The following is a 17,871-nucleotide window of genomic DNA, read 5'->3' as shown; positions in this document are numbered from 1 at the left end:
TGGTTGCTTTTCTCACTCAGTCTTCCATCCTGCTCTGAGATGCATCCAGCACAGACTCCTCTCTTCCTTTTTTCAGTCTTTCTGCAGCCTTCTCGTTCATGCAGACACATGGAGCTTCTTCTCTCCTGTCTAATAATAGTCACTAAGTGGGGGTGGTGGGATCCAGGGTGTACCTGGAGTATTGCCAGTGATGCGAACTTGTTCTTTTTTGTTTTTGGGTTGTTGTTTTTTTTTTTTTTCCACCAAAGCATTTTTAGTTTCCAGTTAAACAGGCTTCAGATTTTTGTGAAAGATATAAATGGATTAACTTTATATAAGACCACATTATGGAAAGGAGCGTGAAAGATAACTAATAAATATGGGCGTGTGTTCTCGATAAAGGATGTTCTACAGGAGTTTTCTGTGCTGTGGTCTGTTTGCATGTTGAACAGTGTCTGTCTTCTGTGCCTCGCTGCCTTTTCCCACCTCAGAGATAATTGGGCGGCAACTTGCAGAAGAAGTGAGAAAAATGAGGTGGTGCAGAAGAACAAGATTACAGTGAAGTTACATCACTGTTAGCAAACAGAACTGCATTCTATTTGGCTTAAATTACCCAACTTTTCAGTAACATCTGCTGTCTGTAACAGAGAAGACGTTCAGTCCGAAATGTTTCTGAGGAAACATCGTAGGGCTGCAGTGTAAACGCCTGCAAGCCTCAACACACACACACCCGCCCACCCCCCCACACACACAGCCTGATGCTTTCCTATTGGACCTTTGTAACTTTTTTCTGTCCTGAGAACATTCACTGATTAGGCACAATATTATGACCACTGACAGAGTAACTAAACAGCACTGAATTTGAAATGAAATGAACATTTTGTCCTCAAAGTTGACGTGTTAGGAGCAGGAAATAAATTGTACTCTAAGGAAACAGTGTCGAACGAGTAGCCACAGTTTCCATGGACCATTTCCAATCCAAATTAGAATTACGAAGATAAATTTGCTTAATGGAAATGCCAATTTTGGAAATACTCACATGTTCTGATTAAATGTTTTTGTGCTAGGATGAGGTAGTTTATTATTATTATTATTATTATTATTATTATTATTATTATTATTATTATTATTATTATTTTAGAAATTAGTGCATTTTGCAAAACTGCAATGGAAACACTTTTTTTGCATCACACCAGTCATGTGATCAACCAGATGTTACTACTGGCGGAGTTGGAGGATGATGGGGCAACACTGTTTTTTAATGACTTTTTGCGTAAACAATCTTCATCATGTGTGATTTTAATTGCATTTCTTATTTAATGGAAACAACCATTGGGTAATTGTGGGGGTTTTGTAGGTTAGCAGAATATGGACAAAGATTTGGACACATCAGTAATGGAATCGCAGCTATTGATGTATGTGGGGAGTGAACCATGTTAATTGATCCAGATAACATGGTTCTGATGGAAAGATGTCAGAAAATATATTTCCAGCACCCCGTCCTACATCATAATGTAGTTATTGACTGATGGTCTAAACAGGTTCCACTTCATAGAATAGAACAGAACAGAAATCACCTTACTGTTGCTAAGTAGAGAATTATAGGCATAGCGAAAGACAACTCAAAGAGCATCCTGCTTTACATGAAGACTAATAACAGTAGGTACAGTAAGGGCAAATTTAAATTATAGTATAAAATTTTACTGGATATTTATTAAAAATAGCAAAGAAGGATTTTATTTAACAGAAGAGAAATGTGGCTTTAACCATGCTGCCTAACAAAAACATGGAAGGAATCGTGTTGGAAGTTACACGTTTCAAAATAAGGCTCAACAATATTTCCCTGAAAGACTAAAAACTCCCACATTATCACGAGCTCACTGGGATGCGTGGAGGCTAACATGGTGTGAGTGTTCGCTAGCTGGTGATTTCAGCCCACCTTTTTCATGACTGACTTCAACAAGAGGAGAGAAAGGCTATATTTTAATAGACAGTTGTGATCTCATGGGACCTCAAGCACAAAGACTTATGTGGATTTGATACAACAGCCTGAAATCAAGAAAAATGTGTCTGTACAAAAAAAATAAAATAAATCAGACATATGAGAGCGTGAGCACACATGGATCCAAGCACATTTCCTTTGAAGAAACCTATGAAGGTGAAGCACCAGGGATTACCTGAGCTCAAAGTCAGTAAGTGATACTGAGAATATAAAATAAATACAGGACAGATATCAATACTGAAAATAAATAAATAAATAAATAAACCTAAAAACCAGATTGTAGTTCTTTCAAGGAAAGCATTCAGATTGATTTACACTTTAGAAGCAATTTGACCTCATAAGAAAGGAAATTTTCTCTTTCTCTTTACAGCTAAAGAGAAAATGAGGAGAAATAAGAAAAGTACAAGGTCAGTAATGTGTGTAAGAGCCAGAAGCAGTGAGCTGTGGTGCTGCAGCACGAGTTCAGAACAGATGTCTGATAAGGGACTTCCTTCAAGGCCTCCATTGTAGCAGGGCCTGATAATAGAATCATTTCCTATGAGAAACTGGTTCATAAAAGAACCAGCAGAGGTTAATGGGAGCATTTGCAGGCTTGGCGACGAGGAGTTGTGCTTCCTTGTGTTAAACATCAATTCTGAAATGTTGAAACTCCTATTTTTCCACAACTAACCAATCTTCTTCATTGCTTTGGTTTTCTGAAAGAGTATGTATGAACTCAATCGATTTGCTCCATGAGTTGACACGCTCAGTGCAACACTCACTTAGGGAGCGCATTATCCCTGTCCAGCTTCCCTCATCGCCCCAGCTTGTGATTTCCAACACCATGCTCTGCTCTGCTCCTTTTCAGTCAGCTGGCCACTGATTCCAGACTCCTGGCTCTCTAACAATCAAAACACCAATTATTCTCCTGCTCTGCTAGAGCAGGCTTCCTCTCTCTCTAACGGAAACACAACATTAACATATTTATTCCCTCATCAGATTGCATTTTGCGGGTTTTTTTTCCTGCGAGCCCTTTATTTTTGTTTGCATCTTCTGTCTATCTGTGCTCACATATATTGTGTTTATTAAGCATAACGTAGAAATATTCACAAACCTTTCCAGTTCTGTGGCCTCAACACAAACAGAATCAGTGACATGCAATTGAGCGAGTCTATGTAAAGTGTGTGGGTGTGCGTGTGTGGGCGTGGTCTTGTCTTCGATACATTGTAAGGACCAATTTTATAGTAATTACTGAGGTTAGGTCAGGATTAGATCTGTACTGGTAATGGTTTACAGTATGGGTCAGGGTTAGCCGAATTCTCTGAATTGCCCTTAAGTGTGTGTGCGTGTGTGTGGGTGTGTGTATAGGTTCTCTATGAGAATGTTCAGTAGCATGAGGAGCCGCAGTACAGTGGCCAGTATGAAGCTTTGCTGTGTGGACGTACTCTGCTGCTGTGTTTCTAAAAACTACAACACCAAAAAAGTTCAAGGTTCTTAAAAGAATTGCACTCACCAAAAAATATGCACAGACTGATCAGGCCTGTAATTCATGCCTGAATTATTCATAGGTCAGTGGCCCAATAAACCAACATTCATCCCATAGACAGGCAAGATTGTGGACAAACTGTGTAGACTGCTGAGCTACAGCAGCATGACGTACTGGTCCCAGTGCTGAGACAAGTCATGATGTTCCAGGGTCTCAACCTTTCATCTGGTAACATTGGGGATTTACAGCCATCTGCTTCAGAAGACTGACTCCTCATTTCAGTGCTTGGGTGTGTGTGTGTGTGGGGGCGTGTGTGCTTGCCCGCCTGTGGGTTTGTGAGGGTGGATTATTTCTCTCTAACCTCTCTATTTTCCCTTTCTTTGTATTCTTGTCACTTGTCCATCCCTCCTACAGTTCGGCTGTCTCTCCGACTTTGACTCAAGCTGTGTTGATGCTCAGCACTACGACAAAGGTCATATTTAAAGAGTCAGACAGAAAGCGTGACTGTAAAACCTCCCAGTGTGAACCGTGATGCTTGTAAATGAAGCTCATATGAAGTGCTGGTAAAGAATTTCTCATGACAGCATCATCTTTTTTAATAGGACAATCTCTAATTATTCTGACAAAACGAAAAGATAAGCCAGCATGTTATGAACCAGTCACAGCAAAAATAAAGTACTTAAATAAGCAGAATTGCAAGGAGGCTTTTTCTTTACACTTATTAATTCAAAAATACAACCATAAACATACCCAGATACTTATGTTCCAGAGAAGAAACCCAAATTAAACTAGTGATGGGAATAAAGTTGTATTTAGAAATTTGAAATACCACTGAATTTATTTTGATGATGAATGGAAAAAAGTGCAGTAGCAGTGAGAGGAAAAAATAACACAGACAATCACACATACTGGTGGTAATGTAACGGTCTATGGCTGCTTGTGTCTTCAGAACCTGAACAACATGTTCTAGTTGGTGGAAACATGAATTGTGCTCTGAAGGAGGGCGTGGTCATCAGTGTGTGACATTATGCTCAACCATGTTGGTCTATGCAAAAAGACAGACATCCAAAGGACACCAGCAATTCCACCTCTGAATGACACAAGAAAAAAAAATCAATCAAGGTTTTTGAGTGGTCTAGTCAAAGTCCAGACTTAAATGAAGTCAATTTGGTATTACTTTAAAATGGTTGATCCCTCTACAGTTGCTGAATTAACATGATTAAAAGGACAGTGGGCTAAGCTTCCACTTGTAGTTGCTGCTCTGCAGAGGAACGATGGGTTCTGTGTTTCCCACAGGACCAGGTTGCTTTGGTTGTCATGGCAAAAAAAATAAAGAAATCTGTTAGGGGGCAAATATTTCTTTATAGCTCTGAGAGTTTGCTCATCGGCCATAATATTAAAGATCTTGCAAAGAGAGATCTGCTCTTCGAACTGCTCTGCCAAACACTGGCTGCTTTGAACGGACACTTTGCCCACATTTAAATGAAATACTTAAATGTGTGTTGGTGAAAAGCCATCCATAGTTTAGCATATTTATGATCACAACAACCGAAGCAAGCAGCCCTAGAATCAAATGTTTTCCACTGAGTCTTACTGACTTTGAGCGATATTACATGGAAGACTAGCACAAGAACAAGAAAATCTGAGACTTTTTTTTACATTTAAATAAAACATCACACTCATTGTATAAAGATAAATCAAAATTGAATCATTCCAGTCCACTCAAGCAGGCAACTTCACCCAGCAGAGCCACAGAGTGCTGTTGGCAACTTGCCGGCAACGCCATGCCTCCTCGTTGCTCTTCTAAGTGAAATGTTTGATCAGCTTCTCTGTGTTTGTGAGAAAATATTACATGTGCTGCACATTTCAAGATTAATAAATAGCATTAATTTAAGTTGATCCTATCAGCCTTTGGTTTGGAAACATCACTTTCTTATGCATGAGTCTCTGTAGCCAGTTTGTTATCCACATAAATCAGATTTTCATAGTTTTTGGACATGTTGGGGGAAATAAAATCTAAACAAATGAAACAGCTCAGACACACCATGGATTCCACAAATGTGCACCTCTGCAAGAGAATCAACACAGCTGTGACTTCAATATCACGCTCATAACCCGATGACAACTTTGCATAATCACATGCTGCTGTACGAAAACACTTTACTCATTTGAGCGTTGGGGATTACAGGTTTTTGTTTCTTTTATTTTTTATTTTTTTTACACACCCAGCTTGAAGTTGAATAGAAACTTCAAACTCTCCCACCTCGGCCTGACCATCATAACAATAGGATGTAAAAATCTGCAGAAGCATAAAATTTGAACAGGCATGTTGGTGCATTCTGCAGTAGGGTGGCCAAGTTTTAGGCAACTGGTTCAAAAGCTGAAACCAAGATATATTCTTTATCATTGATGAACAGCGCTAACAAGTGTAATGTACAGTTTTTATCTTTAATCTAAAAATCTGCTGGCTTGGCAACTGCTTACTGGTTTTCCTTTATTGTTAAGAATAAAGATACTTGCCATATTATATTGTTATAAAAATGAATTATTGGTCTTTATTGTTCTTGCAATATCAAAAACAATTTGCCGTATTTTTCTCACCAATAATACAGAGTATTCCATATGGCAGTATTTTACGGTATGCCTTTTAGACATACCCTAAAAGGGCTGCAGCTCTAAAAGCAGTGAAGATGATTCTACACAGTGAAGCCCATCCAGGTTTTACTCAGTAAAATGTGTTATAAACCATGTACAGTACATTCCCTTCATTTCAAAACTATAAACTGCTGTGTGTGGGTCTGTCTCAATATATCCAGGCAAAACAAAGACATGAGTGATGTGGCAAAATGTGAAAACACACAAGCAAAACTATATCTTAATTTGCAAGCTCCATCTTAAGTACTGATTCCTTGTTTAATGAGAAACAAAGTTGGATTCCAGCTGTTGGGATCCAACCATAAAAACAAAACACACGCTCAAACCATGGTACCTGATAAATCTGGCCTGAGATCAATTGTACATGCAGTAAGTGGGCATGTTGCACGTGGTCTACATAGACTACGAGTGCAGTTGATTGCATGCACAAAAGTGATGCAGACCGCCGTCTTTAAACAAGGATTGTGTGCATCTGGTAAACAGTCCCACTCCCTCCCTGCCTTCCTCTGTGTTGGTTTTACCAAACGCTCACAGAGAAATGCTTCTCTGCAAGACATTCTCCTTTGTGAACAATGATGTTAAAAATCTAAGAGTTATTGACTATTCACCAGTCTTATTATTATGATAGTTGTATTGTGATTGGTCCTACTTGTGTGTCTAAGGCTTCATTTTTCTATGAAGAATGGCTTAGAATGACTATCTCTATCGGCTTCCTGCTGAAGACTTATCTGCTGGAGGACAAAGTGATCAAAGTGAGGAACACTATGACTTCCTCCTACTACCATCCATTTGTTTACTGAATGCAGTATTACTGACATTAGCTGTCTGTTCTCTCTGTCGTTTTCTTCATAGAAGATACGTCTGGCTTGGCCTTCTCTTTAGCTTGGATTTCTTCCTGAAGGAAGCTGAGCTGCTGCTGCAATAACTGAAATGTTCTCCTTCTATAGATGATACACTTGGCTCTGCCTTTCAGTGTTTGATCCTGTCTCTTTCCTATGCAGAGCTGTTGACTGATCTTTTGCTGCAACAAATTGCATGTGCTCAATTCCATCCTGTAGACTGGAAAATGAGCTCAGAGCTTATCTGCTTAGCTGTGTTCCTGTCCTAGAAGCTACTGCTGCCATTAACTCTCTACTGGTCCTCTGACACAGAATGTAATCCTGGATCAATGCTTTTGTGTTTAACTGTGTGTGTGCTCTGTATTTGGAAACTCCCAGGTGGTGGCAGGTGGTCGTTCACACAGAGCCAGGTTCAGGTTCAGGTTCAGGTTCAGGTTCAGGTTCAGGTTCAGGTTCTACTGTTCTATTGTCCTTTTCATTGTTACTACATGCATGGTAAGTATGAAGGGTTGTTCCAAAGTCAACAACACTATGACACATGCTATGCTCACCCAGGAGGAGGTGATGCTGCTGCCATTCAACACTTATTGCATTCAGATCTAAATTTTAAAAAAAAGTTAAAAGTATATTGACTGTCATTTACTTGAGGAAATTCAAGGAAATTATTCCATGAAAAAAAAAGTGAAAACTGCTAAAACCTGAATTGGTTAGTATTATAATATATTCAATCTCTATTATTTTCAACCAAAGTTATTCCACAAGGCTCTTCAGACATTGTGAAAGGTCTAAAGAGCCACTTGTGACTCTGGAGTCGCAGCCTGCAGATCCCTTCACTAAAGCAAAGCAACAAACAACAACAACAAAACAAGACAAAGACGTTTCCCTTAAGCTAACAATCACAAGAGCGATTTTTGGAAGACAAAGATGCATTTGGAACAGATTCGTCAGAATGGACAAAGTAGATTCAGTCTTAGCTTACCATAGTGAGCAAACTTGGTTTGGTCAATTTATTTATTTTGCTGTTTTTCATTTCTAATTTCCATGGCTTGTCTTCATGTGGTTTTTGTATGAATTCTATTTTCCTAATTCTGACTCAAGCTGCTAGGCAGTGGTAAATGGAAAGTGTGCTAGTGTTACATTTGCTTGAATTAGAGAAACTCTAGGTGGTCTGTTTCTGTGTGATCGAGTGAGCTATTGCTATGGCGACACCAGCAGACCTGCTGTGTAGCTGTATAGCCAGATTACCACACATCTGCTTTAAACTGTAGCTGGTTAACATGACAAAGTTTAGAATTCTGCTTTTCAGTTAGTCCTCAAACAACTCAGGCCTGGTTTATGTCTGTGGTGGTGTGGTGGGCGGGGTTAGTGGGCGTGGTTGTGGGAGAAAGCCCAAATCTAAGTGGTATTGCTTGCCAAGTCTGTATGGTTCAATAAAAAGTACAGATGCAATAATAATAGCAATAATAATAAACAGCTGAAAGCCTTTTGAGCATTGACATGCTGCTTTCAGTGGATGCTAATAACTGGGATGTATTCCTAACCTGTTGAGTTTTGTCTTTATCAACATCTTTTCCAGCACGCCTGAAGTAATTTCACTCAGAAACACTGCACAGCATGGAAGAGACATCGGGCATCTGCACTGGCCTTTTGACGTGAGAAAAATGATTTAAATTCTGCTCTCCGAGGGATGAACTCGGCACCCAGCCGGCCCAATGTTCCCTTCTAGCATCTGAAATTAGCAGGACATTTTACTTTGAGCCTGAACCAAAAAGGCCCACCTCCTGAAAGAGGAGTAATGAGACAGGGCTCCGTTTTTCTCTTTCAGCTTCCTGTTCTCGCTGACTTAAGTGAGTCCCACAAGTATCCGATGATGGACAGTTTCATCGTTCTTCAAGGACTCAAGGACAGCATCACAATGATGTCTGCGGCTCTGAGCTTCTTCTTCTTCTTTTTTTTTTATTCTTCTTCCAGACAGACAGCAAAGGCTGAGATATTTGATCAGCACAGTTCAGTCCTGTCTGTGTTCATCAACTGAAACTAAAACCCAACCCAGTGTTTGAAAACTGGATGGAGAGTTTGACCACTGAAGGATCAGGGATGACTTGAAATGCAGGCGGACAGTCAAGCTAACCGAGTCAGTCAAAGAACTTTAACTGGATTACAAACAATAAAAAACACAAAAGATATAAAATATGTTATTATTATTATTATTATTATTATTATTATTATTATTATTATTATTATTATTATTATTATTATTATTATTATTATTATGCTGTGGGAGTGCAATTCCTCCTTCATATAGATGACATTTCAGCCATCAAACTTCACTAATAACATAATTAAAGTAACAACTGTGCTCAGTTACTTGAGAAGCAAAAAACAACGACATCCAGCTACAACCAAATATTTATACACTGCATAAAAAAAATAATCAGACTAAACTCTTAGATTTACCAACACTTTTGTTTCTTTTGTAAAACACCAGAATAATGGGAGAGATCAATTTGGGGAACTTTTTTTCTTTAAAGTTAAAACTAAAAAAGAAAACTCTTTCCTGAGCACATGGTAGAACTGCCTTTCAAATTATATGAGTGCTGATAGGTGCTACTATTACCTTAGTTTGTCACTCACTAAAATTGCACAAGTTAATTATCTTACTCAATCAAACAATGAACACTAAAAATTTTGAGGCAATGAGTTTGCATATAGTTTTTTTTTTTTTTTTTTTAAGTAAGAAGAACTAATCAGGTTTTCTGGTGTGTGTGAAATGTGGAGGAGCGAGTCATCTGCCCCAGACAGCAGCAGCGACGTTCTGCAGGGACAGAACCTGGTTCTGGGGCCAGAGTAGATGCTTTCAGAGCTAACCAACATCATCACAGCAGCTGGTGGAAAGTTTCACATCTACAAAAAATACATTTCACTCCTCCCCTCGTGTGTTTTCTGGTGTGGGTGATATAAGCGCTGCATATTGCTGCATTATGAATACGTGTGAAAGATACAGATAAGTGAGTCAAACTCTTTTTTTTTTCCAGTAGTAAACGTCGCTGCCTGGGTGGAAGCTGTTTAGAAATGGCAGTGGGGACATTTTAATTACACCCACACCTTGTAATAGAAACATCAGAAAGTGTCCCAGCAATAAGACACATTCCACCTTCCGGCTAAAATAGGAGCTGATGTGCAGATGGCAGACACATTATTCCACAGAGCCGATTCCCGTCCATCCCACGGCGGTCCGGTTAAATAGGAACAAATAGCAGCCGTGTCATAATCACTGCTAGAACCAGCTCTAATGTCATTACTTTGCTAAGTAATTGAAAAAAAAATGCAGCAGGCCGCCATCAGGCATTCTGTGCAAGTAGAATGAGATTATTAAGACAGAGTATTATAACTTCATTCCTCATTCCCTTCCCCTGATTCTATTCTCTCTTTTGTCCTTTATTCTCCTCTTTCTTCCTCCAGCCTCACTGTTCCTCTGTCCTTTGGTCCCATCTAAATTTGCTCCTATCAGCTCTACTGCGTGGGAGGAATGTAGTTTCCTCCTCCTCCTCCTTCTCCTTCTCCTCTTTCCTCTTGATCCTGCTACTTCTCTTCATTTCTTACACTTTTTTCCCTCTCTTGTGGCCGTGCGACGTGTGCATGAGAGAATGAGAGTGTGAGTATGAGAGGCTTTGAGCCAGAGAGGGTTGATGGAGACAGAATGAGAAGGGGAAAGGCATGGCGAGGGAAACTGCATGACAATGACAAAGAGAGGGAAATATATACATAAGAACAGTCTCAGTGTGTGTGTGTGTGGGGGGGGGGGCACCCAAAAGTGAGAGAGAGATGGAGGAAGGCAGAGGCCCTTCTGATCACTAACTTGGTGTCCTACTTACAGCACACTCAAAAGAAAGCAACCCTGAGCTGTGATATGACACCCAAAGCAGACAGACTCAGGAATAAAACCCGTTCATACACAAATACATATGAGATGATGGCGTCTGTCAAAACTCCTCACTTTTTCTGTCTCTTTATCTCAAATGGGATCTAGGAAACTCCTACTTGTAAGACCAAAGTTAACATCCACTCATCGGCATGAATGTATTCATTCTAGTCTTCTAATGGTGCATTTAAAAGGGCAGTGTTATGTTTTTCAGGCACATAGTGTCATTTTATACCACAATCAAGTACCTAAAAATACAGTATGTATCAAAAATGACATAAAATCTTTTGACTTTGTAATTTAACACATTGAAATTGGGCCTCTGTCTCTTTAAAAACTCCTGCTCTTACAGAAACTCCGTCTTCAGGAAGTCATAACAGCATGGCTCCTCTATCAACACTTTAACAACCTTTTCCCCAGCGTTTCACTGAGAAGCAGCTGCTATAATGAGCTAAACAGTTCTACAGTTCCACTAGGTGTTTGATAATTGGGCTAGTCTGAAGGAGTTGAGTGGAGGAGTGGCAGGGGAGAGGGCGGCTCTGTGAGGAGGAAGCTCTTAACCTAGGAAGCTGCAGCTCTGAGGAGGAGCTCCGTCTTCAAAGGCGGGGCTCGGACCACTCAGGCGTTTTAACAGCTGAATGGTTGCCATAAAGCTCCAAAAAGTCAAATTTACATAATACTGCCCCTATAGTAATCTGCAAAATGCGGATTACTAAACCTTCACTGAGTTTTAAAACCAAGAAATAGATTCAATCCAAACAGTGATGAGGGATCTTTACTCTGTTATTTTATATTTCTATCTTTGAGTAAATCTTCTTGCTTTGACTGTCTGTCAGTTTGCTGCCCTTGCACAGACATTTCCCCACTGTGGAACAATAACAGCCAGTGCTGAAAATTAGCCGCTTCATAAAAAGGACAAAAACACCATAAAGATCCTTAAACACTCAATTAAACCCAATAATTAAGGGAGGAATTGCATTGGTTTTCCTTTTAATTCTAATCCCTTTTCCGGCTGTTGACGCTGGCAGGAGCTGAGAACCCCTTGGGTGCTCCCTCACTTTTCCTCCCCGTTTTAGAGCCTGGTGTGCCTGGACACACTCAGAGAAACACACGGTTGGAGCAGGAGTGGAGATGTATCAGGAGGAAAGGGCAGCTCCCCCGAGCGCCCGCTTTTCTTCCTCTCTTCCTCATAAACACTTCCCTGACAGACACTTCCTCCGTCTTCAGCTCTTCAGGCTCACTGAAACACAGGTTTTATCTCAGAGGGAGCACACAAACAATAGGTTGCCTTGTTTACCATATTCCATACTCCATCTAGACTCCTTCAAGCTTCAGTTGATTCAGGTTAAAAAACATCAAACCAACATTCAGACAAGGAAAGCTTTGGAGGGAATATTCAAAGCAGAATGTGGAAGATAAAGGCTGTGGAGCTGGCACATAAAAAAACAGCACTCTATTAAATTATTCCGATGCTATCTTAAGAAATGATTGATTACTGTTTAACAGGCCATATATTGCTCCCACTTCCTGCAAGTCAGGGTTAAATATAAACTAGCGTTTGCAGTCTCTCTCCAAGACGTTGGTACTTCAAAAAGGCTACCCACTCTCTGCTACCATTAATAATGTTGGGCAGACAGCTTGTGTTGGAGAATGGCAACCCGACTGTTTATTCAGTCTGCCGCACGCCGCCAAGAGAGGAGACACACTCAAAGTTTGAAGGGAATACAGAATCCAAATCCTGCAGACTGAAGCCAAAAGCAGTCCACATTCCCGCCGCCTCTCTGGGCGGCCGCTTTCAGACCTGCTGGCCAACAAAACACAACTCGCTTCTTCATGAAGTCACAGATGGGAGAAAATGCGAGAAAAATTCTTTGAGGTATTTCTTTTATCTGGCAGCATGAGATATTTAAACAACTTACCATCCATCCATCCATCCATCCATTTTCCAACACCCTTGTCCCCTAGTGGGGTCGGGAGGTGCTGGTGCCTATCTCCAGCTAACGTTCCGGGCGAGAGGACGTTAAACGACTTACTGTGCATTTTGATTCTAACAGGAAGACAGAATCCATCAAACAAGTGGGAGGAAATATTTCGCAAATTGAACCGTTTTTGTAAAAACAAAACAAAGTCTAAATAGATATGTGGAACTGAAACAGAAGTCAGGAGGTTACCAGTGATACTCTTAGGACAGCCAGCATTTGTGATTTAATCCATCATAAATATGACTGGACTGAATACAGATGACACAGTAGAATCTCTTTCTAAGGCCAACAGCAACAGAACACAATACAGACACATCCTGGACTTTAAAGGCGCAGCATTGTGCAAAATTCACTTTTTTTTTAGCTCTACATTAAGCTATAATATTATTCCCTCATCAAAAACATACCTAGAGTGTTGCTTTGATTCTTTCATGCATTTTTAAGAAATTCTTTAATCTCCATGGCAACCATTCAGCTGTGCAAAACGCTTGGAGGAACCGTGCGCCGTCTTTGAGCTGCAGCTCAAAGACAGAATCCAAGCTTCCTCCTCACAGAGCCGCCCTCTCCCCTGTGACCTCCCAACTCAACTCCTTCAGACTAGCCAGCAGCAATTAGCAAACACCTGGTGGAACTGAGCATCTGCTGAGCTCATTCTAGCAGCTACTTCTCCATACAACGCTGCTAAAAACGTTGTTAAAGGGTTAATAGAGGAGCCATGTTGTGATGACTTCCTGAAGGCAGAGTTTCAGAAAGAGCAGGGGTTTTTAAAGAGACAGAGGCCCAATTTCAAGGCATTAAATGACAAAGTCAAATTTCTTTTATGTCATGTTTGATATATATGGCATTTTTATGACAAAAGGTAACATAGTTACTTAAGTGTGCTATAAAATTATTCTATGTAGCTGGAAAACACATAATACTTCCTTTTAATCACATTTTAATGTGACTGAAGTGTTTTTATTCCATTGTTTCTTAACTATCCCTCAATTCCAGGAAGCTGTGAGTGGACGCTGTGTGCGCTTTTACACTTTCTATGTTTTTCTGGATTTTTTTTGTCATTTCAGGAACTGCCAGGCTGATGGGACACTCACATCGCTCTTCCTGAGCGTCAACCTCAGACTGCGGGATGGTTAAATAACTTATGCAGCACCAGGCAGTAGGGGTCGCATCAAGTGGATGATTCTTTACTCGGCATGATTTTTGACGTTTCACGTTAACTAGTCGCAATCACATGACAGAATTGAATTTTTCCAAGAAGATGAAAGGATGTCAGATAGTTTGAATTATATCAGCAATAACTTACTGTACAAAAGAGGAACAGCAAGCCTGGCAATGGCTACTGGAATAGTGTGCTATATATTACACGTCAGGCTCTTTTTCATCCATCCAACTGATTTTCAGCGTGATCAGCATCAGACAGCATGTCAAAAACACTCAGCAACAACTTATTTTGAAACATAATTTTAAAAATAACATCTCTAACATCAGGTCTACCGTCAGCTAAATGTTTATTTAGGAATCAATCTTGTCAGACTAGTCCAACCACAGACCAGACTCCAGGTTTCCTCTGAGAGTTCAGCTTATCCCCTAGGAGACGGTAAACTCAGCTGACTGACTCAGACATCTCCAGGTCTGAAGGCAAAGGCAGGGGAGAAAAAGCATAACAAACGTACTACTTCATGAATTAAGAAGTTAGGGGAAAATTACAAGAGGTTGGTGGATAATAGATGGGGAGGTTAAGGCAATAGAAAAAGTGGATATGTAAGAAATATTAGCAAAGAGGCAAAAATGAGGAGGGAGAGAAGCTGAAAGGGCAGCAGAGATGAGAGAGAATACAGCCGAGCAGAGGAAGCAGATGAAAGGAGACAGGGAGACAACCAGACTCAGATGTGATCAAAAATACATAAGAACCGTACAACTGAAGATGAACCTGACGCCCCTCAACCTGCTGCGGGGAGCGACAGAGACAGGATGGGGAATGACAGAGGGTGACGGAGATCAGCTGACATCAACATGGACGGAGGCGATGTACAGAAACACAAAAAGCTCTCAATTTGAAATAAATTAATTACAGCCTCTCCTAACGATCCCCAGCTAGGAGAGGCTGGCCCTCTACCACCGCTCCCAGTCTCACTTTCACTTCGGAGAAGAAATACAAGCTGCTGAGAAACAGCCTGGATAACCAGGAAGAGAAGAGCAAACAGCAGAGGCTGAATGTCTGTGCAGCAACACAAAATACACACAATTACTAGATAATAACTGGTGCTTTCAAAAAACCACTTAGGGATGCATGAACAGACCAAACACCTTACAAACACGCATTCCATAAAACACACAAGCAGTGCATGTTTGGGTTTTAGCAAGGTTTTGATGCTCTTATGATACTGCAATAAGTGTATGTTATTGTTCATGGGATACTTTGATCTCAGCCACATTCAGTGTAGAAGTTCTAATTGACAGACTGGACACACACACACTAATTTGATGCGATGCAACAGCAACCTGTGGGAACAGTTACAGGAAACGGTTTTAGATATGAGAGCTCTGCCGGACTTTTGAGGTCAGCGTCCATCACTCGAATGCCTTTTCAATACAGCGTCATGGAGACAGCTCGTCTGCAGACATCCCCAGACCTCTGTCCTCCCCTCATGCTGATCTGAGACGACCCTCAGGCGTTCCTAAGGCAGCTACGAGATGTGAGCAGGTCTTGGGTGAGCCTTGAGGGCCTCCTCCACTGGGCCAGGTCTCAAATACCTCCCTAGAAAGGCATTTACAATCTTAGTAGGGACTAAACCCACCTTGACTTGCTTCAGAGAAGCACTGACATATCTGATGTTCTCCTAGAAAATCTCTAAAGGCAAAGTCTTTCCTGGAATGTCTTAGCTTAGGGTTTTATTTGACAGATATTGATTCTTGGCATTGCTGCACACGGGAAACATAAGTATGCTCAGACAGACAGATCCTCAACTCTAAAACTCCTTCAAAACACACAAAGACTGGTTTGGAAAACAGCTTTGAAAATGCCTGTGTCGTGTGTGGGTGTGTGTGTGTGTGTGTGGGGGGGGCAACAATGGCCTCAACGTTGTTTGTTCTGAACCTTCAGCCAGACCAATTTCTCTATTACTCCAACATAAATGTTGCTTTATGTTAAGAACTTCAATCTTCTTTATAGTTATAACTTATAATACAGTCTCTGGTCTCCTTAGTTTAACCCTCCCTTCGTCTCCAGTGGTCTTCCAGCGGTCTTAAGCGTTTAAGCAGTCCGGGGGGGTTGACGGACCACTTGAGGCCGAGAGCAAACCCCATTCTGCCAAGTCCAAAGGCACCAACCCAAAGTATAAACCAAGCAGCCTGATAATTTCAGTCTTCAAGAATCCCAAATCCCACCCAGCCAACCCCACAGCCTCACTGGACCTGTTCAACTGCTTTGATGACCTCAGCACCACAAACTGAGTAACCTTAGGGTTCTCAACCTGTGGTTCCAGGACAAAATGTTGTTTGTTGTTCATTCACAGTATGTATTTCACTCTTTTATTAGTTTTAAGGGCCACTTCAGCTTCATCACAATGTCAAATGTATTTAGGTTTTCTGGTAGATTATTAAATACTCCCCGTATATTTTGTGTCAAGAAAAAGTAAAACAATGCAAAATAATTTTTGTAATTGTGAGTGCCAGAAAGAGAGGCAGAGACAGGTTTCATTCTGCCAAAGTTTCTCCATTGCTCCATGACATCTGACGGTGGAGCTGGTCAGAAAGTAGGCAAGGCTTTACCAAGACCCAGAAAATAATCTGTTTCTCTAACCTGGTACCTAAAAACCATGCCTTCTAAAATCTATTGTCTGTCCTTATACAAAGTCTAAGACAGTTTGGTGACCTGCCAAGATTGTGTTGGACTAAAGCTTAAGGTCACCATTAATGAGTTTTAACCTGAAACATCCAACTACTACAAAAGTAAAGAGAGTTATGAAGCTTAGCGTCTCTATTGCTGCTGAGGGATATTTCTGTTAACTCGTCACCACAGTAGAATGGAGCGTAGTGTGGAACAGGGAAACACACCTCAACCTTTTCAAAGTTGCTCTCAGAGCTTCTGTTGTTCACTTTCACAGTGAACGTCCAGCATCCCTCGGGTTGTTAGCTCTTCCTGTTTGTCTGTCTCATAGGTCAAAGCACCTCTAAACAGAACTTCTGGGTTCGCCTCTTCAGCCTAAGAAGCTCCTAAATACTCCTCCCTGGATGTTTGTTCCATGCTGGTGGACTTTTAAGCTTCCAGCAGCAGCTGATGGATGTTCAGGTGAGCTTCTACACAGAAGGGAGTGGCTGAGTATCTGTTATTACAGCAAGAAAAAAAAATGTCAACAACAATTTGTGGTGACCAAAAGAGGTCAATTTAAATTGATTTTGACACAAATTAGTATGTTTGATTATTTTTCCTTTTTTTTCCTTTAGAAATGACAACATCTAAGAATGTAATAAGACCAACCTAAGAGGTGTAGTGACCTGTTAATCACCTTAGGTGGCACTAGTGGTGTCACAAAACAAGCCAATTCTTTTGAACGGTTCTTTACTAGATAGAACTTCAGTCTCAGTAAAATCCATTCTGTTTTGTCCTTTTTTTAAGACTGCCTGCTTATGACGCTCTGCACAAACCGCAATAGCTACAATGACTTTATTAAATTCAAAATAATATTCATGGATTTATTTAGCAAATAAATAAAAGAAAAGGGTTGGACGTATGAGGCTCGCTCATTGCTCACTTTTTGTTTTTGTCAGGTGTCTGGTGTATCGATATGTGGTCAGTGCTACCCTGCCAAGCGCTCTGGCTCGGCCCCTGCTGTCATCTGTCCTGCATACTGCAAATTATTTCAAGATGTAGCCTGACATTCTTCAGCCAAGAGAAAGGCTTATAGGTGGAGCATGGAGGCTCTTCTATACTCGCTCTCATCTATCATTTTCACCACCTCTCTGTTTGTGACTAAGTTCCAGTCATTTTGGTTCTCCCCTAAACTGCAGTGGACTATCAGCTGTAA

At 40.7% G+C, this 17,871-nt stretch overlaps 1 protein-coding gene across 3 annotated transcripts in view; it reads right to left on the bottom strand.

Moving 5' to 3' along the window:
* Positions 1-17,871, bottom strand: part of LOC116735520 (carbonic anhydrase-related protein 10-like) — a 121,345-nt gene that overhangs the window by 98,004 nt on the left and 5,470 nt on the right. The window lies entirely within an intron of this gene.

This window comes from Xiphophorus hellerii, chromosome 16 (genome assembly GCF_003331165.1).
Source record: "Xiphophorus hellerii strain 12219 chromosome 16, Xiphophorus_hellerii-4.1, whole genome shotgun sequence".
NCBI classification, from domain to species: domain Eukaryota; kingdom Metazoa; phylum Chordata; class Actinopteri; order Cyprinodontiformes; family Poeciliidae; genus Xiphophorus; species Xiphophorus hellerii.
This window is presented reverse-complemented; position numbering and strand designations above follow the sequence as displayed.